The following is a 16,419-nucleotide window of genomic DNA, read 5'->3' as shown; positions in this document are numbered from 1 at the left end:
CTAGAGACCATTCCCAAAGCTGCTGCTTCTTATATACGGGAAGCAGACCACAGAACCAAAGCAGCTACTCAGCTGCTCCAATAGATTCCGCCATGGAGTCGATTACCAGTCTCACTGTGGGGAATAACTACATTCAGCTGCCCAGACACTCAACCAGGCCCAGCCAAGTTCACACACAAATGTAACCACCACAGGTGTCTCAAAAGAAAGGCATGATGGTCTATGGAAAAAATCAGCCATTGAAAACCTATGGAAGGCAGTTGTCCTCTGATGCCGTGAGTTGGGTCACTCATTGGCACCTGGTTTTTCTCTGTATACAATTCAGGGCCAGATGGTGCACAGACCTGCCCCGCCCGGCTCCTGCTTGTTCAAGGTTCCAGATGGGGCTACTCCCCTGTCCTTGGGGGCCCAGAGAGGGAGCGGGTTTCTGACCCCATTTACTGCTTTCCCCAAAGCAGACACCTTGGGGAAAGTGTGACTGTCAGCTACAACCTTCTTCGAGGAACATTTTGATTTTTCCGATTCTTTAATAAAAACATGGGGAGGGGGAGAGAGAGGGAAACTTCTCACAAACATTTTACGAACATCACACACTCCTTTCCTTGTGGCAACACCTCGATTGTCTTCTGAGAAAAGATCACAGATCTTGGTGAAATTTGCTTAAGATTAAGAAAAGGTGAACAGAACCTCTCACTCTGCCTGGTTCCCACGGGAAAGCGGCAAGATGGTCACAAGGTCTTGGAGCTTTCCCGACTCCCCTGCAGCAGGGCTCTGGCCTGGCACCCAGGGCACCAGGGTCAGGACCCGGGCTTGCAGCTGACCAGCGGTGTGACCATGGACAAGATGCTTCCTCTTTCTGGGCTCCGTCTGCACAGCGAGGAGGGCGACCAGATGGCTCCACAGGCCTGATGGCCCTAGGACATTCCAAGTTCCTTGGGTAAGGCCAGAAATGACCAAGGGTGGTAGGGGGGCTGGCATTTGGGATGCCCTGGGGAGCGACATAGCCCACAAACGGTGTCACACTTTTGATTTGGGTTTAAACTTTATTTATTTTCTTAAATAGGTGTTATGTGGGAACTCTGGTGGCACAGTGCCTAAGGCACTTAACTGCTAATCATAAGGCTGGTGGTTCAAACCCACCAGCCACTCCTCAGAAGGAAGGTTGGGCAATCTACTTCCATAGTGATACTGCCTCGGAAACCCAAGGAGGGGTCACTATGAGTTGGGTCTGACTCAATGGCACATGGCAACAACAACAACAACAACAACTGGTGTTATGTTCCCATGAAATAAAATTTTATTGGAGCCAAAGTTTATTTAGGAAAGTTCCCCTCTCCCTTCTGCTTCCCAGGTCACCCAGTTCCCCTCCTGGGAGGAAAACGCTGCTACCAGCCTCTCGGGATCCCTTCCAGAGCTACTCAGTGTACATACACTAGTGCACAGACAGCTCACCACACACATCCACACTCACGTCCACATGTTCGTACATGTATACACTCATGTTCATAAACACACTACTCAGTACATGCAAACACCAGTGCAGAGATATGTTCACCCCCACACACTCACATATACACATACATGTCCACACACATCTATGTGAACACATTCACATACACTCAAAAGAACTCACACATACACACACATACAATCTCATGTCCACACACACACATGTTCAAATTCATATACACACATATGCACATTCATGTCCACACACACACATGTTCAAATTCATATACACACATATGCACATTCATGTCCACACACACACATGTCCACACATTCACACACAAGCATACATACCCTCTCACACATGTATACACATTCATGTCCACACATATATTCACATACATGCATACACTCTAACATACGTACATACTCATGTCTACACACAATCACCCACTCACATACACAATCACACAGATACTCATATCCACATACACACACACGTCTATACACTTAAACACAGACCATACACACTCACATCCACACATACACATACAGACACTCACACCCATATATACACATTCATGTTCACACATATGCACATGCACACACGGATGTCTACACACACTCACAGATACACACATACACACATATACAAGTTCATAGACATACACATGTTCACACACATATACACATTAATGTTCATATACACACATGCACACACTCACCTATGCACACCTCCACACTAGCACACACACTCATAAAAGCACAGACCCTCACAGAGTCACATTTCCCCCTTTGGCTTCTATATGAGTGGTGGCACACTACTGTTGGAGCAAGGCCACAAATTGCGTGGCTCGTGCAGTTGTTGTGGGTTCCACTGAGTCTGCTCTGATGCATGGTGGCCCCGTGTACAAGAGAATGAAACCCTGCGCAGTCCTGCACCATCCTCACAATTGCTAGGCTTGAGCCCATTTTTGTAGCCCCTGTGTCAATTCATCTCCTTGAGGGGCTTCCTTTTTCCAGTGATCCTCTAGCAAGCGTGATGTCCTTCTCCAGAGACTGGTCCCTCCTGATAACATGTTCAAAGTACATGAGACGAAGTCTCACCATCCACACTTCTAAGGCATATTCTGATTTCCAAGCCAGATTTGTTCATTATTCTAACAGTCCATGGTATATTCAATATTCTGCAACAAACCGTAATTCAGATGCATCGATTCTGCTTTTGTCTTCCTTATTCACTGTCTGTCTTTCACTTACGAGAACGTAAGTTGATTGACAGTTCTGGAGGCCAGGAGTCTCGCTGCAGGGCGTTGACATGCCCTGTCAGCTCTAGGATTGTCCTTCCTTACCTCTTCCAGCTTCTGGTCGTCCCAGGTGCTGGTTGGCTTGTTTCCACATCTTCACATGACCTCTTCCCACTGTGTGTGTCTCTGTGTCTCCTCTCCTCTTTTACAGGATGCCATTCAGGTGGGATTAGGACCCGCCCTACTCTGATATAACCTCATGTTAACTGATAACATCTTCAAAGACTATTTCCAAACAAAGTCATGTTCATAGGAACTTGGGATTAGGACTTCAACATACATTTCTGGGGGCACAACTCAACCCATGACAATTACACACACTGTTCTGAACTTAGCCATCCATCTCGTAGACTCTTCTGTATCAGGACATAGTGCTGCCCCTTTCCTTTTTGTCATAACTACCTATGTTCCTGCTCATCAGTGCTCAGGGGGTGCATGTGGAGGCTGCCTGCAGTAGTGACCATGTGGATTACATGTCCTCTATACGTACACATCTCTCTGGCAGCTAGCTGAATATTAGGTGTGCAATTGCTGAATCGTGTGCTAGACACATTCATAGATATTGCCAAATTCCCTTCCATGGAGGTGGTATCATTTAAGCACACACCAGCACTTAAAATTACTTTTAGTGGCAAATGTTTGGAAAATCCCAGTGTTGTTTTTAATCCATGCTTACAGCATTCGTCTTTGCAATCTTTGATTCTCCTTCTTTTCCTTCCTTCCCAGTGTATTGACATCTTCAGTGTGTCAGGTAATTTCCTAGGTTCTGGAGTGGTCTAGAAGGTCCCTTCATGGTGAAAACAGTTTGCTTGCAGCTACTAACCAAAAGGTTAGTGGTTCAAATCCACCCAGTGGCACTGGGGAAGAAAGGTCTGGTGGTCTGCTTCCATAAGATCCCAGTCAAGAAAACCTTATGGAGATCAGATCTTTTCTGTCACCCATGGGAAGGCCATGAATTGGAATGTACACAGTTCCTGTTCCCAGGGAACTCCCAGTGTAGACACGTAAACAGATGAGTATGACATGGGACGGTGGATACAGTGACCAGTGTGAGGGATCTGACCTGGCTGGGACGGGAAATAGGGGAGGGACTGGTTTTAAATTAGGGGCTGAAGTAGTGTGTGGGTGAGTGGAGGTGGGAAATGGGTGACAAACTCGTTCTGGTTTTAGCACTGAAAGTGCTGTCTCCCTGTTTCTCCTGTCTCCCATTACAGTTGGTCACCCTAGAACAACCGTGGCAGAAGCTTCAACATAGAGAATGTCTTTATATAGCAGATGACATGGTTTGTATGAGACACGTGTTGTCTGGGGTGGTGATGTGGAGAAGTGTATGAACAGGCAGCTCATGGAGGAACATGGAAGAACATAGGTGTTTCGGGTCTGGAGCCTGAGGAGCCAGCAAAGATGGGACTGCCTTGGCAGAAGAGGGTGAAAGTATGATGACTGGGAAGTGAGAGGTGAGGGGAAGAAAGTGCCAAGAAGATGGCCACACTATGGGTTGGGGACTGGAGTGTATGATGGCCCTAGAGAAGGTGGATGTTGTTGGAAGGCTTGGCTCAGAAGAACCCCTTCACCAGCCAGCTACTGGATGCTCTCCTCCTGCTTGTCCTGCTCAGGTCCCTCTGAGAGCCCCTGTCCCCATGTGAACTCCCATTCATGTGGGGAGCACCCAACAGTCTGTGAGGACTAGATACTAGATCATTCCTGGCATCGCCTTTCTAGCCGGTGCCCAGGACTTGTACCTTGTCAGCAATGAAGCTTGGCCTGGTGGTGGGATTTTCTTTAGCTGAGAACTCAGTCCCTTGCTGACTTTCAAGAAGGCAGGTCATAGCACCTGGGAGGGATGGACTTGAGGGTGGGAGAGTGTCAGGCAGACAAGCAACTGTGAGTCCAGGCAGAGCAAATGGGGAGAGAGGCAGGAGGGCTGGGGCGTCTGGGAGCAATAGAGGTCTTCATGATGGCAGAGGATGTGTTGTGGCAGAGACAATTTGTGGTCTCTGGATTTTTCTAGTAGCTCCTAAAGTCCTCTAACTTCAGGAAGAGGAGGAGGAGAGTGAATCAGCACAAAACTGATCCCTATGGGGTGCAAGAAAGGCAGCCGGAATGCTCCTTGGGAGTGAGAATGGCCAGACTTCCTCTCAGCTACTTTGGTCATGTTGTCAGAGGGATCATTCCCTGGAGAAGGATGTGGTACTTGGTAAAGTAGGGGGTCAGTGAAGAAGGGGAAGGCCCTCGAGAAGATGCATTGACACAGTGGCTGCATTGATGGGCTCAGGTATGGCAAGGATTGTGGGGCTGGCACAGGACCGGGCAGTGTTTTGTTCTGTTGTTCTGTTGCTATGAGTTGGAGCTGACTTGACAGCACCTAACAACCACAACAACATGAGGTGGAGGTTGGACATACCTCTACTCTCCAACCTTTTTACTAATTCTGACACCAGCCGTCCTCTCCACAACACTCTGGTTTTCTGCTGGGTCTGATAACTCGTTGCAATGGCCTCACAGAACTCATAAACTGTACTTACAGTTGAGTGGCTTCTTAGGGAAATAACAGGGTACAGTTTGGGATTGGGATCAACAGGATATAGCTCAGGATCAGGAAGCATGTAGGCAAAGTCTGGAAGTCTTCAGGACAGGTCTCCCAGCCCCCTCAGCTGTACAAGGAAGCAGGCCCTTCTCTCCGCCACGCATGGCCCTCTCAGCCTTGTGGTCTGCCTTTCAGCCCCCACAGGATAGGCCTCCTCTTGGCTATGCACAACCCCTTTCAGAGGGACAGGACTTGGCTTTCAGCCTCTCCACAGCCAAATGACCCAGCTCATAGCCAGTTTAGCAGCTTGTTCCACTCTCTTAGCTGCGTTCCTAGCATCTTAGCAGCAGGACCTGCCTTCTCCAATGACTCTGCCTCAGGTCTCTCAGTGTCTTCAGTGTTACAACTCTTTTAGGAGGCTCTTCACTTCCTCTCACTTCCTGCCTCTCTTACTTTTCCCCTCCTTCCTTCTTTCTCAAATATCTGTGGGATTGGCTGCATATACAAGCAAGCTCCATCAAGGCCCTACCAGGGCCACAAAGACAAATCCCCTCGGTGAATCATAGTCACTTGATTTGCATAGTTTATAGAATATTGACCAATCCCTACAAAGCATGTAAAATAGACCAATCACAGGGCAGGCTGCAATCCAGGGCCAGACAAAAAGTGTCAAACCATGAAGTTGTTGACACCGTACCCAGGGAATGTTAATCAATCAGGACAAAAGTAACAAGCTCTCTGGGATAGACAACAAGGTCTTAGGGGAAAATCTCTCAAGGTGTTTTTACAAAGAACCAAGGCAAAAGGCCACATAAAAGAACTAATTTCACCACATCCCTCTAACCTGTTCTCTCCTGCCTCTTACCTTCCATTTATAAGTAGGCACATTTCCCAGTCTTCTTTGCAGCTAGGCTGATAATGTGACTTGGTTACAGCCAAAGGGATGTAAGCTTAGCTCTGTCAAAACCAACTTTGGGGAAAGGTCCTTAGCAAGGCCCTTCTCTGCTACTTCCTCCACTTTCCAGCTACAGGAATGCAGGTGTGATCAGTGGAGCTTGAGTAGCGCTCTTGGTCTACGAGGTGGGAGAAGTCTACTGAGGATGCTCCAGTAGCGAGATGGATTTAGCTCAGGGTATTGACCACATCATAAAGCCACCTGCCAGCACTGGGCTGCATGCTTATTTTAGGCTGGGTTCTCTCAAGAAGCAGAACCAGCCATGTGTGTGTGTTTGTGTGTGTATCTGATGTCAGATGGATCTTGGCTGAAAGCAAAAAATATCAGAAAGATGCTTACTTGTGTTTTATTGACTACGCAAAAGCATTTGCTAGTGTGGATCACAACAAATTATAGATAACATTGAGAAGAATGGGAATTCCAGAAAACTTAATTGTGTTCATGAGGAACCTGTACATAAACCAGGAGACTGTCATTTGAACAGAACAAGGGGAAACTACATGGTTTTAAATCAGGAAGGAAGTGTGTCAGGGTTGTATCTTTTCACCATACTTGTTCAATCTGCATGCTGAGCAAATAATCTGAGAAGTTGGACTACATGAAGAAGAACATTGCATCAGGATTGGAGGAAGACTTAACAACCTGTGATATGCAGACGACACACCCTTGCTTGTTGAAAGTGAAGGTGACTTGAAGCATTTACTGATGAAGCTTAAAGACTACAGGCTGCAGTACAGATCACACCTCAACATAAAGAAAACAAAAATCCTCACAACTGGTCCAATAAGCAGCATTACGATAAATGGAGAAAAGATTAAAGTTGTCAAATACTTCACATCACTTGGTTCCACAATCAACAATGGAAGCAGCAGTGGAGACATCAGACAACGTATTGCGCTGGGCAAATGTGCTGCAAAAGACCTCTTTAAAGTGCTGAAGAGCAAAGATGTCTCTTCGAAGACTGAGGTTCGCCTAACCCAAGCCATGGTGTTTACAATCGCCTCATATGCAAGTGAAAGCTGGACAATGAATAAAGAAAACCGAAGAAGAGTTGATGCTTTTGAATAGTGATGTTGGCAAAGAATACTGAAAATATCATGGATTGCCAGAAGAACTAGCAAATCTGTCCTAGAGGAAGTGCAGCCGGAATGCTCCTTGGAAGCGAGAATGCCTAGACTTCGTCTCACTTACTTTGGTCATGTTGTCAGAAGGGACCATTCCCTGGGAAAGGATAATGTGATTGGTAAAGTGGAGGGTCAGTGAAAAGTGAGGAGGCCCTCAACAAGATGAATTGACACAGTGGCTGAAATGATGGGCTCAGGTATAGAAAGGATTGAGCAGCTGGCACAGGACTGGGCAGTGTTTCATTCTGTTATACATAAGGTCGCTAAGAGTCAGAGCCAATGCAACAGCACCTAACAACAACAATAACATATATATAGACACACACACATATATACATATACATGTATATATATATACACACACACACACATTAAACAAACAAAAAAACTTACTGCCATCAAGTTGATTCCAACTCGTAGCAACCCCCTTTGGGTTTCTGAGGTGGTAGGTTCTCTGGTGGCATAGTGCCTAAGGCATTTGACTGCTAACCAGAAGGCTGGTGGTTCAAACCCACCAGCCACTCCCTGGAAGGAAGATTGGGCAATCTACTTCCATAGAGATACTGCCTCAGAACCCCAAGGAGGGGTCTCTATGAATTGGATCTGATTCGATGGCTGTGAGTTTGGTTTTGAGTTTTCAAAGTCTTTACAGAAATAGATTGCCCAGTCTTCCTTCCATGGAGTGGCTGGTGGGCTTGAACTGCCAACCTTCTGGTTAGCAGTCCAATGCCTTAGGCACTATACAACAAGAATGCCTTACACACACACACACACACACACACACATATGTATACATAGAAAGAGAGAGAGAAAGAGAAATTTATCTAAAGGAAATGGCTCACATCTTTGTGGAGGCTGGCAAGTCCTAAATCTGTGGATCAGGCATCAGGCTGGAGGCTCCTCCTGACTCACATAGTTGCAAGGTCTGACAAACCCGTAATTGGCAGGTCAGATGGGAGGCTGTTGGCTCACAGGGCTGTAACGCTGGTGAATCCCAGAATCAGCAGCCAAAATGATAGGCTGCTGGCTCAAGTCCCAAGAACCAGAGGTCAGATGACGAGCCAGATGCAGGATCCGGAGCAGCCATATGTATATTTCATGCAGGCCACACCCCCAAGGAAACTCCCCTTCCATCAGAGTAAGGGTGTGACTTGAATAAGGGTGGAACTTGAGTCACAACTTCTTGTAAGGCTGTGACTCAAGATACTCACAATAATCCTGACTCATTATCATATAGAAGTTAGAATTTGCAACACATAAAAGGATGGATTATTACATAAATCACAAAATAGAGGATAATTACATCAGATCACAACTGGAGGACAACCACACAACAGTGAGGATGATTTCCTAGCCAAGTTATCACATAACATTAACCATCACATTGCCTTTGAATGTCTTTTGCATGAGAGGGAAATAAGAGTCCTTGTTTCATAAGCCCCCTTATTGAAGTGTCCTACTGTTCTCTTAGACATGAGCAACTGAACTTAACCCCAACTGGTACATTGCTGAAGAGTGGAAGAGGGGTGGCAGCAAGTGGGGGAAGTGACAGTTTGAGGAGTTTGGATAAGGCACAGATCAGAGTGTGATGAGGTCCAAGTGTGGGGCTGGGCAGGGACACGATGTGAATGGGACAGAGACTCACTGGGGAACGGTGGTCAGGGAAACTGGAGTCTGGAACACAGACCCTGACATCTCTCAGGGCTTGGAGCGGAGAGAAAGGCTGGGAGCCAGAAGTCAAAACGTCATAGGAGGAGGGGGGATGGGGGTGTTTGTCAGATGCCAAGGCAGTGGCGGGCACAGGGAGTCCAGCAGCTGAGTTTGAATCCCCAAAAGAGGCAACTCTTTGACAGGCAAGGGGAAACATTGTGGCCAGGAGACCCCAGTAGTCACCTGCTCCACAGCTCCTAGGAAAGTGGGGTTCCTGGGCAGGGGCTTGCTTCAGCTGTGGTTGAGGTGTTGGACTGAGTCCATGAATACTGAGGTTGCAGGGGAGTGAATTCACAATGAGATGCTGTGAGGATGCAGTGGGGAGGGCTGCAGGGGGGAATTTCAGGGGCACAGTTACAAAGGACAAGGGTGCAATGTGCTTGGTGATTTGGGTGTGGAGAGGGGAAGAGGAGGCTGGGTCCAACCTCCAGCACACTTCCAGCAAAGGTCTGGGAAGGCCTGAATGGGCTCTGTCAGGCTCATGCTGTCCGAGAAGCTTCTAGATCTCTTCTCAGGTTGTTACACAGAGTCTTATCTCCTCCATCAGATCAAGTCCAGGTTCTAATCGCAGCTGTGCCACATTTTGGGTGGGTGGTCATTGGGCCTTGATTTCCTGGCCTATAAAATGGAAAGGAAGAACCAGCTCTTTAGCGAGCAGAGGTGGACATTCTAAACACAGGAAGTAGCATGTACATTCCCCAAGAAGGGAACAACTTGGCGTGTTTGATGGACAGTGAGAACACATGAGCTGGAGGGAGATAGTGCAGGAGGAAAGTTCAGAGACTAAGGGAGGGCCTACTTGTGGAGGACGTTTTTTCTTCTTTCTGTTTCTTCTGAAATTCTTTTAAAGCTTGTTTGCTAGCTTGATCTCTATCTTTCTTAGACATGGCCTTCTCAAATGTCTGATGATTCTTTTTTTTTTTTTAAATTGTGATTTGGGTGAAACTTTACAGAGCAAATTCACTTTCCATATAGCAATTCACACACGTTGTCCCATGACATTGACTACAATTTACTCCAATGCAACAGCTTCCCTCCCACTTCCTCCCGACAATCACCTCTTCCCTGTGTCCATCCCTCCTTGCACTCCTGCCCCATGAGCTGTCACTCTGTGCATAAACAGCCCTTCTTTCTCCCATGATTGTTCTCTCCAAGGAGTGTATCTACCTCAGGTACATGTTCAACTCATGTTGTTGTTGTTGTTATGTGCTGTCGAGTCGAACCCGACTTATAGCGACCCCTCCTTGGGTTGCCGAGGCAGTATCACTACAGAAGTAGATTGCCCCATCTTCTTTCCGAGGAGTGCCTGGTGGGTTTGAACAGCCAGCCTTCTGGTTAGCAGTCAAGTGACTTTAGCCACTCTGCTACCAGAGCTCCCTATGCCTGTCTTTTGTTTGGCTGGAAGCCACAGATGTGGGTTCAATTCCAGACCTGAAGGGCAGCTAGGGACCATAGTCTCAGTGGTTCCACCAGGCTCTATCAGACCAGCAAACCCGGTCCCCCCTCCCTTTTTTTTTTTTTTTTTTGTGGAGGACTTTTAGGCCAAGATTACAAGTTTGGGTTCTGTCATTAATGCACTGGGAAGCTACTGGAAGACTTTAAAAGGGGAAAGTGGTGGTGAAATGACCTGATATGGGCTTTGAAAAGATTGATCTGGTTGCTCAATGGAGCACAGACTGGAGAGGTCAGGAGTCAAAACAGCGAGACCAGTTGCTACTGCTGTTGCCACTGTGTTGAATATGACGCCATGTGACCTTATGTGTTTTGAGAATGAAGTGTTGCCTGGTGCTGTGTCTTCTTCATGATCGTTGGGATGTTTGAGTCCATTGTTGCAGCTATCATCAGCCCACCTCATGGACGGTTTCCCTCATTTCTGCTGTCCCTCTAGTTTACCAAATATAGAGGCTGGTCTTTCCCAATGATGTATCCAAGGTAAGAGAGTCAAAGTTCACCAACCTCACTTCAAAGGAACATTCTGGCTGTGTTTCTTCAGCTGTTACTTCTCATTTTGAGTCAAGCCACATTAGCAAATAAAGGTCCTGAAGGCTGGAAGACCAGTTGGAGGCCATTGGGCCAGATGCGAGTTGATGGCAGCTTGGACAGACGGGGCCTGGATGAAGCCCTTCTGTGTACACATCTTCTCACCCCTCCAGCCTCTGGCCCTCTGCCTGTGCCATTCCCTCTGCCTGGCACACCCTCTCTGCTTTCCTCAGCTGGTTTGAAAATCCAGCTCAGCCGTCTGATATACCTTCCTTATTTCTCAGGGTAATGCCCACTCACTGCTGGGAAAAACAACCCAAATCTCAGAAGCACCACACACAATCAAAGTGTATTTCTTGCTCATGTTATCGTCAATGTGGTTTATGTGAGGAGTTGGGGGTCAGGGCTTGTCCTTCAGGGGCCTCCACCACCCCTTTGTGATGGTTGTTCTTATTCTCAGTTGCCATTGAGTGGATTCTGATTCATGTCAACCTTATGTGCAGAGAATAGAACTGCTTCATAGGGAATTCAAGGCTGTGACCTGTTGGAAGTGGATAGCCAGGCCTGTCTTCTGAGGGACCTTTGGGTGAGTTCTAAAAGCCAACCTTTGGGATAGTAGTCAAGCATTTAATCTTTTGTGCTACCCAGGAACTCCTTCCATCACCCCTAGAGCCTCACATTCCTTCACTAGTTTCTTGCAGAGGAGAAGAAAGATGAGGAGAGGAGAGGAGAGGGGAGGAGAGGAGAGGAGAGGGGAGGGGAGGAACAGAGGAAACAGAGTGGAAGGCTGAAAGTAAGGATTTTTAGGTCTGAAAGTGGAACAGATTACTTTCTCCCACGACCCATCGGCCAGAACTCTGTCACACGGCCTCACCTAGCTGCAAGGGAGTCTGGGAAACGGAGTCTAGCTTATGCCCAGGAAGAAAGGGAGCAAGGTATCAAGGACACATCCCTGAATTCTCTCTCATATCATGATGCACTCCCTCCAACATGTTCTCACAAGCAGTAGGATTTTATGTAGAGGATATTTAAGTTCTTTCTGTCCAGCATAGCTCCACCGCCTGCCTTTCTATCTGAAGTGTCCTGGTCTTGGTCCCTTGGTGAAAGCAGGATCCCCGGGGCCTGGGGTGGGGGATGCTGTGTGTGTGGGGGTGCTGCTCTCTTCCCTTCTTTCCTTCCTCTTGTTCAGTTTCAGCTGATGGAGGCTACACTTACTGCTGCACACCCCAGGGGGCGCTATGGCCAGTTAGTGCCACCAGCTTCCTCTCATCATCTACTGCTGGCCCGTACACACCGTAAGGGCAGGGCCTGGGCTGTTTTCTCAGGCTCCTTGTGCTCGCCTGGCTCTTGGGACACCTTGGATGCTCAGTAAGTGTTTGCTGAATGAAAGAAGGAAGGGAAGAGGGACAGAAGGAGGAAGGGAAGACTTGAGCAGGAGATGAAGAGAAGCAGGCTGATGCCATTGGCCATTGCCCTGGACGAAACTGCTGACCCACACCTGTTTGTAACATGCTACGTCTGTAATTTCTGGCTTTAGTGAACCAAAAAAAAAAAAAAAAAGCCAACCCAAACCCCCTGCCATTGAGTGGATTCTGACTCATAGCAACCCCCATTGGGTTTCTTCCAAAACTGTAAATCTTTACAGAAGTAGCCTGCTTCATCTGCCTTCCATGGAGTACCTGGTGGGTTTGAACCATGAACCTTCTGATTAGCAGTCAAATACCTTGGGTACTGTGTGTCTGTTAGTTTCCTAGGGCTAAAAAGGACCACAAACCAGGTGCCTTAAAATAACAGACATTAATTCTCACAGTTCTGGAAATAAGAATTCTAAAATCAAGGTGTTGACAGAACTGGCTCCTTCAGGAGGCTCTGAGGGAGAGTCCATCCCAGGCCTCTGTCCTAGTTTCTCGTGTTTGCTGGCAATCCTTGGCGTTCCTTGGCTTGTGGATGCATCATTCCAAGGGCTCTCCGTCCTCACTTGGCCTTCTCCTCCCTGTGCCTCCATGTGTCTGAATTTTCCCATTAATCTACTTCCATAGAGATATCGTCTTGGAAACCCAAGGAGGAGTCACTATGAGCCGGAACTGACTAGATGGCAGTGGGTGAATCCTGCATGACCTCACTGTAACATGATGACATCTGCAAAGACCCTGTTTTCACATAAGGTCACCTTCTGAAGTTCCAAGTGGTGGTGGTGACCAATCTGGCAGAGACACCCTTCAACTCAATACAATGTGTTTTTTAAAGTTTTTTATTTATTTTGGGGGCACAAAGTATATTCATGTGGCTCAGAAAGGTCTATAGTGAAAATATCCTACCTTTCCCATCCTTATTCAGCTTCCCTATCCAGGAAAAGCAGTGTTCCTGGTTTCTCATTTGGCCTCCAAAGATACTCTATGCTTAACAAACCTGGGTTATTTTACTATCATTGTTGTCATTGTGTTTATTACCCATGTCCACAACCAGAAAGCCTTACGCTAGAGAAGAAGAAAGTAGGACAGAGCTGGCCTTTGCGGCAATCTTACTGTGTGTATAGGTGTAGAAACTGAACCACAGAGAGGCCAAGGTCAAGGCCAAGTCTCCCAGCTTCGAGCCACTTTGAATTCATACTTCTCCCTTCTCCACTCAGCCCCAGCATTTGCAGAAGGAAGTTGGGCTTGATCCTCTTCTCAGTGTCTTCAATTCCACTTTCCCGCATCCGTGTAGATGGGAAGTTCCACCAAGCTGCCCCTCCTACCTTCTCAGAGAGAGGCAGTGGCTGACGGGAAAGACTCTCTGAAAGAGGGCAATTGAAATCAGAAGAGGAGCAAGCCAGAGCTGCTTCTCCTGGGCTCTGGGGCTGGAACGTCACAGGGTCCTTGGGTCTGTAACACTGCATATAAATAAACAAATATTCTTCTAAACAGAGGTCCTGAATTGAATCACTTCCCAAAAGTCCTGACTCCAAAATGAGGAAAAGCATGAAACAGATATTCAAAGTCTCATGGAATCCAGACTTTCTGGAGCTGTAGAATCTGATGAACCCAGAAACTATTGCCCTGAGATAATCTTTAAACCTTAAACCAAAAATATCCCTTGATGTCTTCTTAAAATCAAACAGTAGTTTAGCTTCACTGGCCAAGAATGTCTATCCTGAGCACTGTGCCCTTTTAAAGACTTACCTACATGGGATCAAATTAACAACAGCAACTTGAAAGGTTAGGTAGGATCTCAGGGGGCAGCGAATTTATATTAAGAAGGGGGAACAATTCAGAAAAAGAGGGTGAGAATGGTTGTACAACTTGAAGAATGTAAAAATGTCACGAATTTTACATGCAGAAGCTGTGGAATAGGTGTATGTTTTGCTGTGCATATTTTCAACAACAACAACAAACATAAAATAAAATATTATCTTTTAAAAAGTCCTGATTCAACCCCTCTTAAAAAAAAAAAAAAAAAAGAGCCATAAGCTCAGAGGAAGAGGGAGGTTCTAGAATGTTCAATAAGTGGTCATCAAATTGTTCGCAAGCCGGGACACAGCTCTGAACTACACTTAGTGAGGGGCTTCCTGGGAGGGTAGGTAAAAAGGACATCACTGAGAGATAGGTGTGTCCCTGGTGGATGAGGATGAGGAGGGCTGGGGCACCTTGAAGGACTTGTTTGTGTGAGGCCTGGGTGTTAGCGGTTGTGTGTGACCAGATGAAGGTGTCAGAGGTTTGAGGTGGCCTGTGTGAGATGGGGTGGGGGTGGTATAGGAAGGGGAGAAGGAGCTGTGTCCCGTGAACTCCATTGACTGTGCATGTGTGTGTGTGTGTGTGTGTGTCTGCGTGCCTGTACACGTAGGCTGTCACAGCAACCCCCAGCCCTGGCTCTGTCTCGGGAGCCCCCTCCCAAGCGGAGGAGGGAGATCTTTATCTTGTCCCTAGGTACCTTCGGGAGTTTCAGACTTTCTCACCAGCCCAATCTGCCCCTCCCACCCCCAGGCCCTGGCCCCTCCATCCTCTGCACAGGAAGTGGGCTGGCCTTGGGGTTTAGTCTTTGCGGGCTCCATCACCAGTCTGCTACTTGGGCCGCGGAGTCAGAGCAGGACCCCAGGGAGATGGCCACGGCCCCAGCAGCAGGGAAGGCCAGAGAGATTGTACCACCGCCTCATGTCTCAGCCAGGTGATGTCCCACCTTGCCCTCACCCTGTCCCCACCCTGCCTGAGGGGCACCCTCCTGGCCCCTATGGCCCAGCCAGGGGCACAGGGAACGAAAGTCACCAGGAAGACTTTCAGCTCTGACTCAGTTCCCCTAGAAGTTTCTGCCTGAACTTTAATCTTCAGTGCTCATCCCAACCTTATCTTGGAATTCCCCTGGGGATGCAGCACGCCCAGCTACCAAGGCTTCTGGTTCAGAATTCCCCAGGCTCAGGTCACCCCTGCTTCCCAGCTCACCCACAAGATGAGCTGGGGGCCAAGATGAGTTGTGGGCCCCACCCCCGAAGAGTGGAGAAGGTGGTGGGAAGAGGGACTAGCCTGAGCCTCAGACGGGGGTACCCAGAGAGAGTGCTGGAACATGGTGGGGGTGGGGGTTAGGAGCCCTGACCTCTGTGGAATGGAGACTAGATGGCTGGAGGCACCCTGTGTGAGGTGCTTCCCTCTGAGACCTGGCTGTGGGGTAGACTGTGCTGGGAAGTGTCTGGGAGTTGTGGGCAAGAGTCTGGGCACCTGGGTTCAAGTCCAGATTTGACTGTTACTTGACTGTGTGACTGAACATGTTAGTCATGTCTCCCAGCCTTAAGGGTAGGACTCCATCTCTGGGGCCTGTTAGAGCGTTAGCCCTCTTGGGGGCATGATGTCTCCCATTCGCAGGGATGGCTGAAGGGCAGAACCATCCCCAAGGGTTCCCTTCCTTCCCCTACAGCCAGGATCTCATGTCCAGCTGGGGAGATACTCCCAGAGTTAAACAGCCAGAGGCAGACCTGTGTGTGTGTGTGTGTGTGTGTGTGTGTGTGTTAGGGAGGTGGACAAGGGAAAATGGGAGGTGTTTCTTCAAGGTCAGACATCGGGGGCACACATCTCCGTCTACTAAGCTCCTGCCACCACCACACTCATCATTACCCAACTTGCAATCAGATGGCCTGGGTCTGAGTCTAGGCTCTGAGCAGACTTGGACTGCTCTGAGCCTCAGTGTTGGCATTTTTGTAAGGTGGGGTTGCAGTAGCCTCCTCCCCGGGTTGTGGTGGGGCTGTGATGAGTCAGTGGGAGTGAGTGGGTGCTGGAGTCGTGGAGGGCAGGGCACACACATGTGTAGCTGTGTGTGAGAGCTCAGGAGGGGTGCTGGGGACAGCATGGACCTGAGCTCACTTGCTCTCACCTGAGCCTGGGCCTCTTCCATGCTGTGGAA

This window comes from Orycteropus afer, unplaced genomic scaffold, assembly GCF_000298275.1.
Source record: "Orycteropus afer afer isolate SDZICR_OR568_19922 unplaced genomic scaffold, OryAfe1.0 scaffold00083, whole genome shotgun sequence".
Lineage (NCBI taxonomy): Eukaryota > Metazoa > Chordata > Mammalia > Tubulidentata > Orycteropodidae > Orycteropus > Orycteropus afer.
Note: the sequence above shows the minus strand (reverse complement) of the source record.